Genomic DNA, 18,262 nt, shown 5'->3' on the forward strand with positions numbered 1-18,262 from the left:
AAAAGTATGATTTTGTGTGTGTTGGGATAAGAACCGAATGCGAATTCTGCCATGCGCCTACATTATATGGGCGCCAACGGCCATACCATGTTGAGTACACCGGTTCTCGTCCGATCACCGAAGTTAAGCAACATCGGGCGTGGTTAGTACTTGGATGGGTGACCACCTGGGAACACCACGTGCTGTTGGCTCCCTTTCATTTACCTTTTTTTTTTTTATACCGCCCTCTTTCCATACCACCGTTCTGTTGTGACAAAGATTCTTGCTTAAGCATTTTAATCTACTGTAATGACCATAAGGTGCGAAATTGCAGTAAATATCTCAGTTTGAGGGAGAATGTATTAACCAAGTTCGCCAGGAAGTCTTTGAAAACGACAAAACAGTACGAATCGGCAGATGTGTTCTGAAATACGTCAGCGCCTGTTGTTGTGTAGCGGTGTACAATTCCTACTTCGATATGTAATTATAAATTTATTCCTCAGTCGTCTCGTCTCGTCTCGTCATCTCCTGCAGACGTTTCTTGTGCTTGCGCTGTTATATGGGCCACGACCCGAGCGGCAGCGAGCGGCAGCGAGCGGCAGTCGAGCAAAGTCGGGACAAGTCGGGACGGGGACAGGGACAGCGATAGGAATGGTGCGAATGCATTGCAAATTACGCAAACACCTCGTCTGAGGCGAGGCGAGGAAGCTCACATCGCCAGCAGTGGCGCCCTCCAACAACACTCTGCCACACCCCGCACAGGCCATACGCCGGTCGGCCGCGCGCCAGCCCTCCTGCGCTGGACACCAGGGACAAGATGCGTCTTCCGCGAGTGTCGAAGGCTGCACGCGCCAAGCGGATGACAGGAGGTGCAACGAGAAGCTGCGCGTCTCACACACACGGCGGCGCGCCCGCTAATTCGGCAGTCGCTCTGCTGGCACGTCGGATTGCAGAAGGAAGTGCTTACAATTACAATTCTGTTCGTGTTTTATGTTGTAAAGTTGTTAGCTTGTAACGATGTAATGTTAATAAATAAATTTATAAATCTCACAAAAAAAAAAAAAAAATACACGAAGCGCGTCCTTCCGGCTCATAAGTTTTGGAACTCAGGATTGCGTTCGCGCTAACGTGACGAATTGTCAATAAAAAAAAAATGCGGCTGCTTTCGACCGAAAAGTATGATTTTGTGTGTGTTGGGATAAGAACCGAATGCGAATTCTGCCATGCGCCTACATTATATGGGCGCCAACGGCCATACCATGTTGAGTACACCGGTTCTCGTCCGATCACCGAAGTTAAGCAACATCGGGCGTGGTTAGTACTTGGATGGGTGACCACCTGGGAACACCACGTGCTGTTGGCTCCCTTTCATTTACCTTTTTTTTTTTTATACCGCCCTCTTTCCATACCACCGTTCTGTTGTGACAAAGATTCTTGCTTAAGCATTTTAATCTACTGTAATGACCATAAGGTGCGAAATTGCAGTAAATATCTCAGTTTGAGGGAGAATGTATTAACCAAGTTCGCCAGGAAGTCTTTGAAAACGACAAAACAGTACGAATCGGCAGATGTGTTCTGAAATACGTCAGCGCCTGTTGTTGTGTAGCGGTGTACAATTCCTACTTCGATATGTAATTATAAATTTATTCCTCAGTCGTCTCGTCTCGTCTCGTCATCTCCTGCAGACGTTTCTTGTGCTTGCGCTGTTATATGGGCCACGACCCGAGCGGCAGCGAGCGGCAGTCGAGCAAAGTCGGGACAAGTCGGGACGGGGACAGGGACAGCGATAGGAATGGTGCGAATGCACTGCAAATTACGCAAACACCTCGTCTGAGGCGAGGCGAGGAAGCTCACATCGCCAGCAGTGGCGCCCTCCAACAACACTCTGCCACACCCCGCACAGGCCATACGCCGGTCGGCCGCGCGCCAGCCCTCCTGCGCTGGACACCAGGGACAAGATGCGTCTTCCGCGAGTGTCGAAGGCTGCACGCGCCAAGCGGATGACAGGAGGTGCAACGAGAAGCTGCGCGTCTCACACACACGGCGGCGCGCCCGCTAATTCGGCAGTCGCTCTGCTGGCACGTCGGATTGCAGAAGGAAGTGCTTACAATTACAATTCTGTTCGTGTTTTATGTTGTAAAGTTGTTAGCTTGTAACGATGTAATGTTAATAAATAAATTTATAAATCTCACAAAAAAAAAAAAAATACACGAAGCGCGTCCTTCCGGCTCATAAGTTTTGGAACTCAGGATTGCGTTCGCGCTAACGTGACGAATTGTCAATAAAAAAAAAATGCGGCTGCTTTCGACCGAAAAGTATGATTTTGTGTGTGTTGGGATAAGAACCGAATGCGAATTCTGCCATGCGCCTACATTATATGGGCGCCAACGGCCATACCATGTTGAGTACACCGGTTCTCGTCCGATCACCGAAGTTAAGCAACATCGGGCGTGGTTAGTACTTGGATGGGTGACCACCTGGGAACACCACGTGCTGTTGGCTCCCTTTCATTTACCTTTTTTTTTTTTTATACCGCCCTCTTTCCATACCACCGTTCTGTTGTGACAAAGATTCTTGCTTAAGCATTTTAATCTACTGTAATGACCATAAGGTGCGAAATTGCAGTAAATATCTCAGTTTGAGGGAGAATGTGCTAACCAAGTTCGCCAGGAAGTCTTTGAAAACGACAAAACAGTACGAATCGGCAGATGTGTTCTGAAATACGTCAGCGCCTGTTGTTGTGTAGCGGTGTACAATTCCTACTTCGATATGTAATTATAAATTTATTCCTCAGTCGTCTCGTCTCGTCTCGTCATCTCCTGCAGACGTTTCTTGTGCTTGCGCTGTTATATGGGCCACGACCCGAGCGGCAGCGAGCGGCAGTCGAGCAAAGTCGGGACAAGTCGGGACGGGGACAGGGACAGCGATAGGAATGGTGCGAATGCACTGCAAATTACGCAAACACCTCGTCTGAGGCGAGGCGAGGAAGCTCACATCGCCAGCAGTGGCGCCCTCCAACAACACTCTGCCACACCCCGCACAGGCCATACGCCGGTCGGCCGCGCGCCAGCCCTCCTGCGCTGGACACCAGGGACAAGATGCGTCTTCCGCGAGTGTCGAAGGCTGCACGCGCCAAGCGGATGACAGGAGGTGCAACGAGAAGCTGCGCGTCTCACACACACGGCGGCGCGCCCGCTAATTCGGCAGTCGCTCTGCTGGCACGTCGGATTGCAGAAGGAAGTGCTTACAATTACAATTCTGTTCGTGTTTTATGTTGTAAAGTTGTTAGCTTGTAACGATGTAATGTTAATAAATAAATTTATAAATCTCACAAAAAAAAAAAAAAATACACGAAGCGCGTCCTTCCGGCTCATAAGTTTTGGAACTCAGGATTGCGTTCGCGCTAACGTGACGAATTGTCAATAAAAAAAAAATGCGGCTGCTTTCGACCGAAAAGTATGATTTTGTGTGTGTTGGGATAAGAACCGAATGCGAATTCTGCCATGCGCCTACATTATATGGGCGCCAACGGCCATACCATGTTGAGTACACCGGTTCTCGTCCGATCACCGAAGTTAAGCAACATCGGGCGTGGTTAGTACTTGGATGGGTGACCACCTGGGAACACCACGTGCTGTTGGCTCCCTTTCATTTACCTTTTTTTTTTTTTATACCGCCCTCTTTCCATACCACCGTTCTGTTGTGACAAAGATTCTTGCTTAAGCATTTTAATCTACTGTAATGACCATAAGGTGCGAAATTGCAGTAAATATCTCAGTTTGAGGGAGAATGTGCTAACCAAGTTCGCCAGGAAGTCTTTGAAAACGACAAAACAGTACGAATCGGCAGATGTGTTCTGAAATACGTCAGCGCCTGTTGTTGTGTAGCGGTGTACAATTCCTACTTCGATATGTAATTATAAATTTATTCCTCAGTCGTCTCGTCTCGTCTCGTCATCTCCTGCAGACGTTTCTTGTGCTTGCGCTGTTATATGGGCCACGACCCGAGCGGCAGCGAGCGGCAGTCGAGCAAAGTCGGGACAAGTCGGGACGGGGACAGGGACAGCGATAGGAATGGTGCGAATGCACTGCAAATTACGCAAACACCTCGTCTGAGGCGAGGCGAGGAAGCTCACATCGCCAGCAGTGGCGCCCTCCAACAACACTCTGCCACACCCCGCACAGGCCATACGCCGGTCGGCCGCGCGCCAGCCCTGCTGCGCTGGACACCAGGGACAAGATGCGTCTTCCGCGAGTGTCGAAGGCTGCACGCGCCAAGCGGATGACAGGAGGTGCAACGAGAAGCTGCGCGTCTCACACACACGGCGGCGCGCCCGCTAATTCGGCAGTCGCTCTGCTGGCACGTCGGATTGCAGAAGGAAGTGCTTACAATTACAATTCTGTTCGTGTTTTATGTTGTAAAGTTGTTAGCTTGTAACGATGTAATGTTAATAAATAAATTTATAAATCTCACAAAAAAAAAAAAAAAATACACGAAGCGCGTCCTTCCGGCTCATAAGTTTTGGAACTCAGGATTGCGTTCGCGCTAACGTGACGAATTGTCAATAAAAAAAAATGCGGCTGCTTTCGACCGAAAAGTATGATTTTGTGTGTGTTGGGATAAGAACCGAATGCGAATTCTGCCATGCGCCTACATTATATGGGCGCCAACGGCCATACCATGTTGAGTACACCGGTTCTCGTCCGATCACCGAAGTTAAGCAACATCGGGCGTGGTTAGTACTTGGATGGGTGACCACCTGGGAACACCACGTGCTGTTGGCTCCCTTTCATTTACCTTTTTTTTTTTATACCGCCCTCTTTCCATACCACCGTTCTGTTGTGACAAAGATTCTTGCTTAAGCATTTTAATCTACTGTAATGACCATAAGGTGCGAAATTGCAGTAAATATCTCAGTTTGAGGGAGAATGTGCTAACCAAGTTCGCCAGGAAGTCTTTGAAAACGACAAAACAGTACGAATCGGCAGATGTGTTCTGAAATACGTCAGCGCCTGTTGTTGTGTAGCGGTGTACAATTCCTACTTCGATATGTAATTATAAATTTATTCCTCAGTCGTCTCGTCTCGTCTCGTCATCTCCTGCAGACGTTTCTTGTGCTTGCGCTGTTATATGGGCCACGACCCGAGCGGCAGCGAGCGGCAGTCGAGCAAAGTCGGGACAAGTCGGGACGGGGACAGGGACAGCGATAGGAATGGTGCGAATGCACTGCAAATTACGCAAACACCTCGTCTGAGGCGAGGCGAGGAAGCTCACATCGCCAGCAGTGGCGCCCTCCAACAACACTCTGCCACACCCCGCACAGGCCATACGCCGGTCGGCCGCGCGCCAGCCCTCCTGCGCTGGACACCAGGGACAAGATGCGTCTTCCGCGAGTGTCGAAGGCTGCACGCGCCAAGCGGATGACAGGAGGTGCAACGAGAAGCTGCGCGTCTCACACACACGGCGGCGCGCCCGCTAATTCGGCAGTCGCTCTGCTGGCACGTCGGATTGCAGAAGGAAGTGCTTACAATTACAATTCTGTTCGTGTTTTATGTTGTAAAGTTGTTAGCTTGTAACGATGTAATGTTAATAAATAAATTTATAAATCTCACAAAAAAAAAAAAAAAATACACGAAGCGCGTCCTTCCGGCTCATAAGTTTTGGAACTCAGGATTGCGTTCGCGCTAACGTGACGAATTGTCAATAAAAAAAAAATGCGGCTGCTTTCGACCGAAAAGTATGATTTTGTGTGTGTTGGGATAAGAACCGAATGCGAATTCTGCCATGCGCCTACATTATATGGGCGCCAACGGCCATACCATGTTGAGTACACCGGTTCTCGTCCGATCACCGAAGTTAAGCAACATCGGGCGTGGTTAGTACTTGGATGGGTGACCACCTGGGAACACCACGTGCTGTTGGCTCCCTTTCATTTACCTTTTTTTTTTTTATACCGCCCTCTTTCCATACCACCGTTCTGTTGTGACAAAGATTCTTGCTTAAGCATTTTAATCTACTGTAATGACCATAAGGTGCGAAATTGCAGTAAATATCTCAGTTTGAGGGAGAATGTATTAACCAAGTTCGCCAGGAAGTCTTTGAAAACGACAAAACAGTACGAATCGGCAGATGTGTTCTGAAATACGTCAGCGCCTGTTGTTGTGTAGCGGTGTACAATTCCTACTTCGATATGTAATTATAAATTTATTCCTCAGTCGTCTCGTCTCGTCTCGTCATCTCCTGCAGACGTTTCTTGTGCTTGCGCTGTTATATGGGCCACGACCCGAGCGGCAGCGAGCGGCAGTCGAGCAAAGTCGGGACAAGTCGGGACGGGGACAGGGACAGCGATAGGAATGGTGCGAATGCACTGCAAATTACGCAAACACCTCGTCTGAGGCGAGGCGAGGAAGCTCACATCGCCAGCAGTGGCGCCCTCCAACAACACTCTGCCACACCCCGCACAGGCCATACGCCGGTCGGCCGCGCGCCAGCCCTCCTGCGCTGGACACCAGGGACAAGATGCGTCTTCCGCGAGTGTCGAAGGCTGCACGCGCCAAGCGGATGACAGGAGGTGCAACGAGAAGCTGCGCGTCTCACACACACGGCGGCGCGCCCGCTAATTCGGCAGTCGCTCTGCTGGCACGTCGGATTGCAGAAGGAAGTGCTTACAATTACAATTCTGTTCGTGTTTTATGTTGTAAAGTTGTTAGCTTGTAACGATGTAATGTTAATAAATAAATTTATAAATCTCACAAAAAAAAAAAAAATACACGAAGCGCGTCCTTCCGGCTCATAAGTTTTGGAACTCAGGATTGCGTTCGCGCTAACGTGACGAATTGTCAATAAAAAAAAAATGCGGCTGCTTTCGACCGAAAAGTATGATTTTGTGTGTGTTGGGATAAGAACCGAATGCGAATTCTGCCATGCGCCTACATTATATGGGCGCCAACGGCCATACCATGTTGAGTACACCGGTTCTCGTCCGATCACCGAAGTTAAGCAACATCGGGCGTGGTTAGTACTTGGATGGGTGACCACCTGGGAACACCACGTGCTGTTGGCTCCCTTTCATTTACCTTTTTTTTTTTTTATACCGCCCTCTTTCCATACCACCGTTCTGTTGTGACAAAGATTCTTGCTTAAGCATTTTAATCTACTGTAATGACCATAAGGTGCGAAATTGCAGTAAATATCTCAGTTTGAGGGAGAATGTGCTAACCAAGTTCGCCAGGAAGTCTTTGAAAACGACAAAACAGTACGAATCGGCAGATGTGTTCTGAAATACGTCAGCGCCTGTTGTTGTGTAGCGGTGTACAATTCCTACTTCGATATGTAATTATAAATTTATTCCTCAGTCGTCTCGTCTCGTCTCGTCATCTCCTGCAGACGTTTCTTGTGCTTGCGCTGTTATATGGGCCACGACCCGAGCGGCAGCGAGCGGCAGTCGAGCAAAGTCGGGACAAGTCGGGACGGGGACAGGGACAGCGATAGGAATGGTGCGAATGCACTGCAAATTACGCAAACACCTCGTCTGAGGCGAGGCGAGGAAGCTCACATCGCCAGCAGTGGCGCCCTCCAACAACACTCTGCCACACCCCGCACAGGCCATACGCCGGTCGGCCGCGCGCCAGCCCTCCTGCGCTGGACACCAGGGACAAGATGCGTCTTCCGCGAGTGTCGAAGGCTGCACGCGCCAAGCGGATGACAGGAGGTGCAACGAGAAGCTGCGCGTCTCACACACACGGCGGTGCGCCCGCTAATTCGGCAGTCGCTCTGCTGGCACGTCGGATTGCAGAAGGAAGTGCTTACAATTACAATTCTGTTCGTGTTTTATGTTGTAAAGTTGTTAGCTTGTAACGATGTAATGTTAATAAATAAATTTATAAATCTCACAAAAAAAAAAAAAAATACACGAAGCGCGTCCTTCCGGCTCATAAGTTTTGGAACTCAGGATTGCGTTCGCGCTAACGTGACGAATTGTCAATAAAAAAAAAATGCGGCTGCTTTCGACCGAAAAGTATGATTTTGTGTGTGTTGGGATAAGAACCGAATGCGAATTCTGCCATGCGCCTACATTATATGGGCGCCAACGGCCATACCATGTTGAGTACACCGGTTCTCGTCCGATCACCGAAGTTAAGCAACATCGGGCGTGGTTAGTACTTGGATGGGTGACCACCTGGGAACACCACGTGCTGTTGGCTCCCTTTCATTTACCTTTTTTTTTTTATACCGCCCTCTTTCCATACCACCGTTCTGTTGTGACAAAGATTCTTGCTTAAGCATTTTAATCTACTGTAATGACCATAAGGTGCGAAATTGCAGTAAATATCTCAGTTTGAGGGAGAATGTGCTAACCAAGTTCGCCAGGAAGTCTTTGAAAACGACAAAACAGTACGAATCGGCAGATGTGTTCTGAAATACGTCAGCGCCTGTTGTTGTGTAGCGGTGTACAATTCCTACTTCGATATGTAATTATAAATTTATTCCTCAGTCGTCTCGTCTCGTCTCGTCATCTCCTGCAGACGTTTCTTGTGCTTGCGCTGTTATATGGGCCACGACCCGAGCGGCAGCGAGCGGCAGTCGAGCAAAGTCGGGACAAGTCGGGACGGGGACAGGGACAGCGATAGGAATGGTGCGAATGCACTGCAAATTACGCAAACACCTCGTCTGAGGCGAGGCGAGGAAGCTCACATCGCCAGCAGTGGCGCCCTCCAACAACACTCTGCCACACCCCGCACAGGCCATACGCCGGTCGGCCGCGCGCCAGCCCTCCTGCGCTGGACACCAGGGACAAGATGCGTCTTCCGCGAGTGTCGAAGGCTGCACGCGCCAAGCGGATGACAGGAGGTGCAACGAGAAGCTGCGCGTCTCACACACACGGCGGCGCGCCCGCTAATTCGGCAGTCGCTCTGCTGGCACGTCGGATTGCAGAAGGAAGTGCTTACAATTACAATTCTGTTCGTGTTTTATGTTGTAAAGTTGTTAGCTTGTAACGATGTAATGTTAATAAATAAATTTATAAATCTCACAAAAAAAAAAAAAAATACACGAAGCGCGTCCTTCCGGCTCATAAGTTTTGGAACTCAGGATTGCGTTCGCGCTAACGTGACGAATTGTCAATAAAAAAAAAATGCGGCTGCTTTCGACCGAAAAGTATGATTTTGTGTGTGTTGGGATAAGAACCGAATGCGAATTCTGCCATGCGCCTACATTATATGGGCGCCAACGGCCATACCATGTTGAGTACACCGGTTCTCGTCCGATCACCGAAGTTAAGCAACATCGGGCGTGGTTAGTACTTGGATGGGTGACCACCTGGGAACACCACGTGCTGTTGGCTCCCTTTCATTTACCTTTTTTTTTTTTTATACCGCCCTCTTTCCATACCACCGTTCTGTTGTGACAAAGATTCTTGCTTAAGCATTTTAATCTACTGTAATGACCATAAGGTGCGAAATTGCAGTAAATATCTCAGTTTGAGGGAGAATGTGCTAACCAAGTTCGCCAGGAAGTCTTTGAAAACGACAAAACAGTACGAATCGGCAGATGTGTTCTGAAATACGTCAGCGCCTGTTGTTGTGTAGCGGTGTACAATTCCTACTTCGATATGTAATTATAAATTTATTCCTCAGTCGTCTCGTCTCGTCTCGTCATCTCCTGCAGACGTTTCTTGTGCTTGCGCTGTTATATGGGCCACGACCCGAGCGGCAGCGAGCGGCAGTCGAGCAAAGTCGGGACAAGTCGGGACGGGGACAGGGACAGCGATAGGAATGGTGCGAATGCACTGCAAATTACGCAAACACCTCGTCTGAGGCGAGGCGAGGAAGCTCACATCGCCAGCAGTGGCGCCCTCCAACAACACTCTGCCACACCCCGCACAGGCCATACGCCGGTCGGCCGCGCGCCAGCCCTCCTGCGCTGGACACCAGGGACAAGATGCGTCTTCCGCGAGTGTCGAAGGCTGCACGCGCCAAGCGGATGACAGGAGGTGCAACGAGAAGCTGCGCGTCTCACACACACGGCGGCGCGCCCGCTAATTCGGCAGTCGCTCTGCTGGCACGTCGGATTGCAGAAGGAAGTGCTTACAATTACAATTCTGTTCGTGTTTTATGTTGTAAAGTTGTTAGCTTGTAACGATGTAATGTTAATAAATAAATTTATAAATCTCACAAAAAAAAAAAAAAATACACGAAGCGCGTCCTTCCGGCTCATAAGTTTTGGAACTCAGGATTGCGTTCGCGCTAACGTGACGAATTGTCAATAAAAAAAAAATGCGGCTGCTTTCGACCGAAAAGTATGATTTTGTGTGTGTTGGGATAAGAACCGAATGCGAATTCTGCCATGCGCCTACATTATATGGGCGCCAACGGCCATACCATGTTGAGTACACCGGTTCTCGTCCGATCACCGAAGTTAAGCAACATCGGGCGTGGTTAGTACTTGGATGGGTGACCACCTGGGAACACCACGTGCTGTTGGCTCCCTTTCATTTACCTTTTTTTTTTTTTATACCGCCCTCTTTCCATACCACCGTTCTGTTGTGACAAAGATTCTTGCTTAAGCATTTTAATCTACTGTAATGACCATAAGGTGCGAAATTGCAGTAAATATCTCAGTTTGAGGGAGAATGTGCTAACCAAGTTCGCCAGGAAGTCTTTGAAAACGACAAAACAGTACGAATCGGCAGATGTGTTCTGAAATACGTCAGCGCCTGTTGTTGTGTAGCGGTGTACAATTCCTACTTCGATATGTAATTATAAATTTATTCCTCAGTCGTCTCGTCTCGTCTCGTCATCTCCTGCAGACGTTTCTTGTGCTTGCGCTGTTATATGGGCCACGACCCGAGCGGCAGCGAGCGGCAGTCGAGCAAAGTCGGGACAAGTCGGGACGGGGACAGGGACAGCGATAGGAATGGTGCGAATGCACTGCAAATTACGCAAACACCTCGTCTGAGGCGAGGCGAGGAAGCTCACATCGCCAGCAGTGGCGCCCTCCAACAACACTCTGCCACACCCCGCACAGGCCATACGCCGGTCGGCCGCGCGCCAGCCCTCCTGCGCTGGACACCAGGGACAAGATGCGTCTTCCGCGAGTGTCGAAGGCTGCACGCGCCAAGCGGATGACAGGAGGTGCAACGAGAAGCTGCGCGTCTCACACACACGGCGGCGCGCCCGCTAATTCGGCAGTCGCTCTGCTGGCACGTCGGATTGCAGAAGGAAGTGCTTACAATTACAATTCTGTTCGTGTTTTATGTTGTAAAGTTGTTAGCTTGTAACGATGTAATGTTAATAAATAAATTTATAAATCTCACAAAAAAAAAAAAAAATACACGAAGCGCGTCCTTCCGGCTCATAAGTTTTGGAACTCAGGATTGCGTTCGCGCTAACGTGACGAATTGTCAATAAAAAAAAAATGCGGCTGCTTTCGACCGAAAAGTATGATTTTGTGTGTGTTGGGATAAGAACCGAATGCGAATTCTGCCATGCGCCTACATTATATGGGCGCCAACGGCCATACCATGTTGAGTACACCGGTTCTCGTCCGATCACCGAAGTTAAGCAACATCGGGCGTGGTTAGTACTTGGATGGGTGACCACCTGGGAACACCACGTGCTGTTGGCTCCCTTTCATTTACCTTTTTTTTTTTTTATACCGCCCTCTTTCCATACCACCGTTCTGTTGTGACAAAGATTCTTGCTTAAGCATTTTAATCTACTGTAATGACCATAAGGTGCGAAATTGCAGTAAATATCTCAGTTTGAGGGAGAATGTGCTAACCAAGTTCGCCAGGAAGTCTTTGAAAACGACAAAACAGTACGAATCGGCAGATGTGTTCTGAAATACGTCAGCGCCTGTTGTTGTGTAGCGGTGTACAATTCCTACTTCGATATGTAATTATAAATTTATTCCTCAGTCGTCTCGTCTCGTCTCGTCATCTCCTGCAGACGTTTCTTGTGCTTGCGCTGTTATATGGGCCACGACCCGAGCGGCAGCGAGCGGCAGTCGAGCAAAGTCGGGACAAGTCGGGACGGGGACAGGGACAGCGATAGGAATGGTGCGAATGCACTGCAAATTACGCAAACACCTCGTCTGAGGCGAGGCGAGGAAGCTCACATCGCCAGCAGTGGCGCCCTCCAACAACACTCTGCCACACCCCGCACAGGCCATACGCCGGTCGGCCGCGCGCCAGCCCTCCTGCGCTGGACACCAGGGACAAGATGCGTCTTCCGCGAGTGTCGAAGGCTGCACGCGCCAAGCGGATGACAGGAGGTGCAACGAGAAGCTGCGCGTCTCACACACACGGCGGCGCGCCCGCTAATTCGGCAGTCGCTCTGCTGGCACGTCGGATTGCAGAAGGAAGTGCTTACAATTACAATTCTGTTCGTGTTTTATGTTGTAAAGTTGTTAGCTTGTAACGATGTAATGTTAATAAATAAATTTATAAATCTCACAAAAAAAAAAAAAAAATACACGAAGCGCGTCCTTCCGGCTCATAAGTTTTGGAACTCAGGATTGCGTTCGCGCTAACGTGACGAATTGTCAATAAAAAAAAAATGCGGCTGCTTTCGACCGAAAAGTATGATTTTGTGTGTGTTGGGATAAGAACCGAATGCGAATTCTGCCATGCGCCTACATTATATGGGCGCCAACGGCCATACCATGTTGAGTACACCGGTTCTCGTCCGATCACCGAAGTTAAGCAACATCGGGCGTGGTTAGTACTTGGATGGGTGACCACCTGGGAACACCACGTGCTGTTGGCTCCCTTTCATTTACCTTTTTTTTTTTATACCGCCCTCTTTCCATACCACCGTTCTGTTGTGACAAAGATTCTTGCTTAAGCATTTTAATCTACTGTAATGACCATAAGGTGCGAAATTGCAGTAAATATCTCAGTTTGAGGGAGAATGTGCTAACCAAGTTCGCCAGGAAGTCTTTGAAAACGACAAAACAGTACGAATCGGCAGATGTGTTCTGAAATACGTCAGCGCCTGTTGTTGTGTAGCGGTGTACAATTCCTACTTCGATATGTAATTATAAATTTATTCCTCAGTCGTCTCGTCTCGTCTCGTCATCTCCTGCAGACGTTTCTTGTGCTTGCGCTGTTATATGGGCCACGACCCGAGCGGCAGCGAGCGGCAGTCGAGCAAAGTCGGGACAAGTCGGGACGGGGACAGGGACAGCGATAGGAATGGTGCGAATGCACTGCAAATTACGCAAACACCTCGTCTGAGGCGAGGCGAGGAAGCTCACATCGCCAGCAGTGGCGCCCTCCAACAACACTCTGCCACACCCCGCACAGGCCATACGCCGGTCGGCCGCGCGCCAGCCCTCCTGCGCTGGACACCAGGGACAAGATGCGTCTTCCGCGAGTGTCGAAGGCTGCACGCGCCAAGCGGATGACAGGAGGTGCAACGAGAAGCTGCGCGTCTCACACACACGGCGGCGCGCCCGCTAATTCGGCAGTCGCTCTGCTGGCACGTCGGATTGCAGAAGGAAGTGCTTACAATTACAATTCTGTTCGTGTTTTATGTTGTAAAGTTGTTAGCTTGTAACGATGTAATGTTAATAAATAAATTTATAAATCTCACAAAAAAAAAAAAAAATACACGAAGCGCGTCCTTCCGGCTCATAAGTTTTGGAACTCAGGATTGCGTTCGCGCTAACGTGACGAATTGTCAATAAAAAAAAAATGCGGCTGCTTTCGACCGAAAAGTATGATTTTGTGTGTGTTGGGATAAGAACCGAATGCGAATTCTGCCATGCGCCTACATTATATGGGCGCCAACGGCCATACCATGTTGAGTACACCGGTTCTCGTCCGATCACCGAAGTTAAGCAACATCGGGCGTGGTTAGTACTTGGATGGGTGACCACCTGGGAACACCACGTGCTGTTGGCTCCCTTTCATTTACCTTTTTTTTTTTTATACCGCCCTCTTTCCATACCACCGTTCTGTTGTGACAAAGATTCTTGCTTAAGCATTTTAATCTACTGTAATGACCATAAGGTGCGAAATTGCAGTAAATATCTCAGTTTGAGGGAGAATGTGCTAACCAAGTTCGCCAGGAAGTCTTTGAAAACGACAAAACAGTACGAATCGGCAGATGTGTTCTGAAATACGTCAGCGCCTGTTGTTGTGTAGCGGTGTACAATTCCTACTTCGATATGTAATTATAAATTTATTCCTCAGTCGTCTCGTCTCGTCTCGTCATCTCCTGCAGACGTTTCTTGTGCTTGCGCTGTTATATGGGCCACGACCCGAGCGGCAGCGAGCGGCAGTCGAGCAAAGTCGGGACAAGTCGGGACGGGGACAGGGACAGCGATAGGAATGGTGCGAATGCACTGCAAATTACGCAAACACCTCGTCTGAGGCGAGGCGAGGAAGCTCACATCGCCAGCAGTGGCGCCCTCCAACAACACTCTGCCACACCCCGCACAGGCCATACGCCGGTCGGCCGCGCGCCAGCCCTCCTGCGCTGGACACCAGGGACAAGATGCGTCTTCCGCGAGTGTCGAAGGCTGCACGCGCCAAGCGGATGACAGGAGGTGCAACGAGAAGCTGCGCGTCTCACACACACGGCGGCGCGCCCGCTAATTCGGCAGTCGCTCTGCTGGCACGTCGGATTGCAGAAGGAAGTGCTTACAATTACAATTCTGTTCGTGTTTTATGTTGTAAAGTTGTTAGCTTGTAACGATGTAATGTTAATAAATAAATTTATAAATCTCACAAAAAAAAAAAAAAATACACGAAGCGCGTCCTTCCGGCTCATAAGTTTTGGAACTCAGGATTGCGTTCGCGCTAACGTGACGAATTGTCAATAAAAAAAAAATGCGGCTGCTTTCGACCGAAAAGTATGATTTTGTGTGTGTTGGGATAAGAACCGAATGCGAATTCTGCCATGCGCCTACATTATATGGGCGCCAACGGCCATACCATGTTGAGTACACCGGTTCTCGTCCGATCACCGAAGTTAAGCAACATCGGGCGTGGTTAGTACTTGGATGGGTGACCACCTGGGAACACCACGTGCTGTTGGCTCCCTTTCATTTACCTTTTTTTTTTTATACCGCCCTCTTTCCATACCACCGTTCTGTTGTGACAAAGATTCTTGCTTAAGCATTTTAATCTACTGTAATGACCATAAGGTGCGAAATTGCAGTAAATATCTCAGTTTGAGGGAGAATGTGCTAACCAAGTTCGCCAGGAAGTCTTTGAAAACGACAAAACAGTACGAATCGGCAGATGTGTTCTGAAATACGTCAGCGCCTGTTGTTGTGTAGCGGTGTACAATTCCTACTTCGATATGTAATTATAAATTTATTCCTCAGTCGTCTCGTCTCGTCTCGTCATCTCCTGCAGACGTTTCTTGTGCTTGCGCTGTTATATGGGCCACGACCCGAGCGGCAGCGAGCGGCAGTCGAGCAAAGTCGGGACAAGTCGGGACGGGGACAGGGACAGCGATAGGAATGGTGCGAATGCACTGCAAATTACGCAAACACCTCGTCTGAGGCGAGGCGAGGAAGCTCACATCGCCAGCAGTGGCGCCCTCCAACAACACTCTGCCACACCCCGCACAGGCCATACGCCGGTCGGCCGCGCGCCAGCCCTCCTGCGCTGGACACCAGGGACAAGATGCGTCTTCCGCGAGTGTCGAAGGCTGCACGCGCCAAGCGGATGACAGGAGGTGCAACGAGAAGCTGCGCGTCTCACACACACGGCGGCGCGCCCGCTAATTCGGCAGTCGCTCTGCTGGCACGTCGGATTGCAGAAGGAAGTGCTTACAATTACAATTCTGTTCGTGTTTTATGTTGTAAAGTTGTTAGCTTGTAACGATGTAATGTTAATAAATAAATTTATAAATCTCACAAAAAAAAAAAAAATACACGAAGCGCGTCCTTCCGGCTCATAAGTTTTGGAACTCAGGATTGCGTTCGCGCTAACGTGACGAATTGTCAATAAAAAAAAAATGCGGCTGCTTTCGACCGAAAAGTATGATTTTGTGTGTGTTGGGATAAGAACCGAATGCGAATTCTGCCATGCGCCTACATTATATGGGCGCCAACGGCCATACCATGTTGAGTACACCGGTTCTCGTCCGATCACCGAAGTTAAGCAACATCGGGCGTGGTTAGTACTTGGATGGGTGACCACCTGGGAACACCACGTGCTGTTGGCTCCCTTTCATTTACCTTTTTTTTTTTTTATACCGCCCTCTTTCCATACCACCGTTCTGTTGTGACAAAGATTCTTGCTTAAGCATTTTAATCTACTGTAATGACCATAAGGTGCGAAATTGCAGTAAATATCTCAGTTTGAGGGAGAATGTGCTAACCAAGTTCGCCAGGAAGTCTTTGAAAACGACAAAACAGTACGAATCGGCAGATGTGTTCTGAAATACGTCAGCGCCTGTTGTTGTGTAGCGGTGTACAATTCCTACTTCGATATGTAATTATAAATTTATTCCTCAGTCGTCTCGTCTCGTCTCGTCATCTCCTGCAGACGTTTCTTGTGCTTGCGCTGTTATATGGGCCACGACCCGAGCGGCAGCGAGCGGCAGTCGAGCAAAGTCGGGACAAGTCGGGACGGGGACAGGGACAGCGATAGGAATGGTGCGAATGCACTGCAAATTACGCAAACACCTCGTCTGAGGCGAGGCGAGGAAGCTCACATCGCCAGCAGTGGCGCCCTCCAACAACACTCTGCCACACCCCGCACAGGCCATACGCCGGTCGGCCGCGCGCCAGCCCTCCTGCGCTGGACACCAGGGACAAGATGCGTCTTCCGCGAGTGTCGAAGGCTGCACGCGCCAAGCGGATGACAGGAGGTGCAACGAGAAGCTGCGCGTCTCACACACACGGCGGCGCGCCCGCTAATTCGGCAGTCGCTCTGCTGGCACGTCGGATTGCAGAAGGAAGTGCTTACAATTACAATTCTGTTCGTGTTTTATGTTGTAAAGTTGTTAGCTTGTAACGATGTAATGTTAATAAATAAATTTATAAATCTCACAAAAAAAAAAAAAAATACACGAAGCGCGTCCTTCCGGCTCATAAGTTTTGGAACTCAGGATTGCGTTCGCGCTAACGTGACGAATTGTCAATAAAAAAAAATGCGGCTGCTTTCGACCGAAAAGTATGATTTTGTGTGTGTTGGGATAAGAACCGAATGCGAATTCTGCCATGCGCCTACATTATATGGGCGCCAACGGCCATACCATGTTGAGTACACCGGTTCTCGTCCGATCACCGAAGTTAAGCAACATCGGGCGTGGTTAGTACTTGGATGGGTGACCACCTGGGAACACCACGTGCTGTTGGCTCCCTTTCATTTACCTTTTTTTTTTTATACCGCCCTCTTTCCATACCACCGTTCTGTTGTGACAAAGATTCTTGCTTAAGCATTTTAATCTACTGTAATGACCATAAGGTGCGAAATTGCAGTAAATATCTCAGTTTGAGGGAGAATGTGCTAACCAAGTTCGCCAGGAAGTCTTTGAAAACGACAAAACAGTACGAATCGGCAGATGTGTTCTGAAATACGTCAGCGCCTGTTGTTGTGTAGCGGTGTACAATTCCTACTTCGATATGTAATTATAAATTTATTCCTCAGTCGTCTCGTCTCGTCTCGTCATCTCCTGCAGACGTTTCTTGTGCTTGCGCTGTTATATGGGCCACGACCCGAGCGGCAGCGAGCGGCAGTCGAGCAAAGTCGGGACAAGTCGGGACGGGGACAGGGACAGCGATAGGAATGGTGCGAATGCACTGCAAATTACGCAAACACCTCGTCTGAGGCGAGGCGAGGAAGCTCACATCGCCAGCAGTGGCGCCCTCCAACAACACTCTGCCACACCCCGCACAGGCCATACGCCGGTCGGCCGCGCGCCAGCCCTCCTGCGCTGGACACCAGGGACAAGATGCGTCTTCCGCGAGTGTCGAAGGCTGCACGCGCCAAGCGGATGACAGGAGGTGCAACGAGAAGCTGCGCGTCTCACACACACGGCGGCGCGCCCGCTAATTCGGCAGTCGCTCTGCTGGCACGTCGGATTGCAGAAGGAAGTGCTTACAATTACAATTCTGTTCGTGTTTTATGTTGTAAAGTTGTTAGCTTGTAACGATGTAATGTTAATAAATAAATTTATAAATCTCACAAAAAAAAAAAATACACGAAGCGCGTCCTTCCGGCTCATAAGTTTTGGAACTCAGGATTGCGTTCGCGCTAACGTGACGAATTGTCAATAAAAAAAAAATGCGGCTGCTTTCGACCGAAAAGTATGATTTT

At 49.3% G+C, this 18,262-nt stretch overlaps 16 non-coding genes across 16 annotated transcripts; all 16 read left to right on the forward strand.

Moving 5' to 3' along the window:
- The first annotated feature begins 72 nt into the window (after positions 1-72).
- On the forward strand, positions 73-191 carry LOC124563028. Its single transcript, XR_006969824.1, has one exon. It is a non-coding gene; the product is annotated as a 5S ribosomal RNA (ribosomal RNA).
- A 1,032-nt stretch (positions 192-1,223) lies between these two features.
- LOC124563029 lies at positions 1,224-1,342 on the forward strand. Its single transcript, XR_006969825.1, has one exon. It is a non-coding gene; the product is annotated as a 5S ribosomal RNA (ribosomal RNA).
- A 1,020-nt stretch (positions 1,343-2,362) lies between these two features.
- Positions 2,363-2,481, forward strand: LOC124563032. Its single transcript, XR_006969826.1, has one exon. It is a non-coding gene; the product is annotated as a 5S ribosomal RNA (ribosomal RNA).
- A 1,022-nt stretch (positions 2,482-3,503) lies between these two features.
- On the forward strand, positions 3,504-3,622 carry LOC124563033. Its single transcript, XR_006969827.1, has one exon. It is a non-coding gene; the product is annotated as a 5S ribosomal RNA (ribosomal RNA).
- A 1,022-nt stretch (positions 3,623-4,644) lies between these two features.
- LOC124563034 lies at positions 4,645-4,763 on the forward strand. The gene has a single exon (XR_006969828.1). It is a non-coding gene; the product is annotated as a 5S ribosomal RNA (ribosomal RNA).
- A 1,021-nt stretch (positions 4,764-5,784) lies between these two features.
- On the forward strand, positions 5,785-5,903 carry LOC124563035. Its single transcript, XR_006969829.1, has one exon. It is a non-coding gene; the product is annotated as a 5S ribosomal RNA (ribosomal RNA).
- Positions 5,904-6,923: 1,020 nt separating this feature from the next.
- Positions 6,924-7,042, forward strand: LOC124563036. The gene has a single exon (XR_006969830.1). It is a non-coding gene; the product is annotated as a 5S ribosomal RNA (ribosomal RNA).
- Positions 7,043-8,064: 1,022 nt separating this feature from the next.
- On the forward strand, positions 8,065-8,183 carry LOC124563037. The gene has a single exon (XR_006969831.1). It is a non-coding gene; the product is annotated as a 5S ribosomal RNA (ribosomal RNA).
- Positions 8,184-9,203: 1,020 nt separating this feature from the next.
- Positions 9,204-9,322, forward strand: LOC124563039. Its single transcript, XR_006969833.1, has one exon. It is a non-coding gene; the product is annotated as a 5S ribosomal RNA (ribosomal RNA).
- Positions 9,323-10,344: 1,022 nt separating this feature from the next.
- Positions 10,345-10,463, forward strand: LOC124563040. The gene has a single exon (XR_006969834.1). It is a non-coding gene; the product is annotated as a 5S ribosomal RNA (ribosomal RNA).
- A 1,022-nt stretch (positions 10,464-11,485) lies between these two features.
- Positions 11,486-11,604, forward strand: LOC124563041. Its single transcript, XR_006969835.1, has one exon. It is a non-coding gene; the product is annotated as a 5S ribosomal RNA (ribosomal RNA).
- A 1,023-nt stretch (positions 11,605-12,627) lies between these two features.
- LOC124563043 lies at positions 12,628-12,746 on the forward strand. Its single transcript, XR_006969836.1, has one exon. It is a non-coding gene; the product is annotated as a 5S ribosomal RNA (ribosomal RNA).
- Positions 12,747-13,766: 1,020 nt separating this feature from the next.
- On the forward strand, positions 13,767-13,885 carry LOC124563044. The gene has a single exon (XR_006969837.1). It is a non-coding gene; the product is annotated as a 5S ribosomal RNA (ribosomal RNA).
- A 1,021-nt stretch (positions 13,886-14,906) lies between these two features.
- Positions 14,907-15,025, forward strand: LOC124563045. The gene has a single exon (XR_006969838.1). It is a non-coding gene; the product is annotated as a 5S ribosomal RNA (ribosomal RNA).
- Positions 15,026-16,044: 1,019 nt separating this feature from the next.
- On the forward strand, positions 16,045-16,163 carry LOC124563046. Its single transcript, XR_006969839.1, has one exon. It is a non-coding gene; the product is annotated as a 5S ribosomal RNA (ribosomal RNA).
- Positions 16,164-17,184: 1,021 nt separating this feature from the next.
- On the forward strand, positions 17,185-17,303 carry LOC124563047. Its single transcript, XR_006969840.1, has one exon. It is a non-coding gene; the product is annotated as a 5S ribosomal RNA (ribosomal RNA).
- The last annotated feature ends 959 nt before the right edge of the window (positions 17,304-18,262 follow it).

Source organism: Schistocerca americana, unplaced genomic scaffold, assembly GCF_021461395.2.
Source record: "Schistocerca americana isolate TAMUIC-IGC-003095 unplaced genomic scaffold, iqSchAmer2.1 HiC_scaffold_119, whole genome shotgun sequence".
NCBI lineage: Eukaryota > Metazoa > Arthropoda > Insecta > Orthoptera > Acrididae > Schistocerca > Schistocerca americana.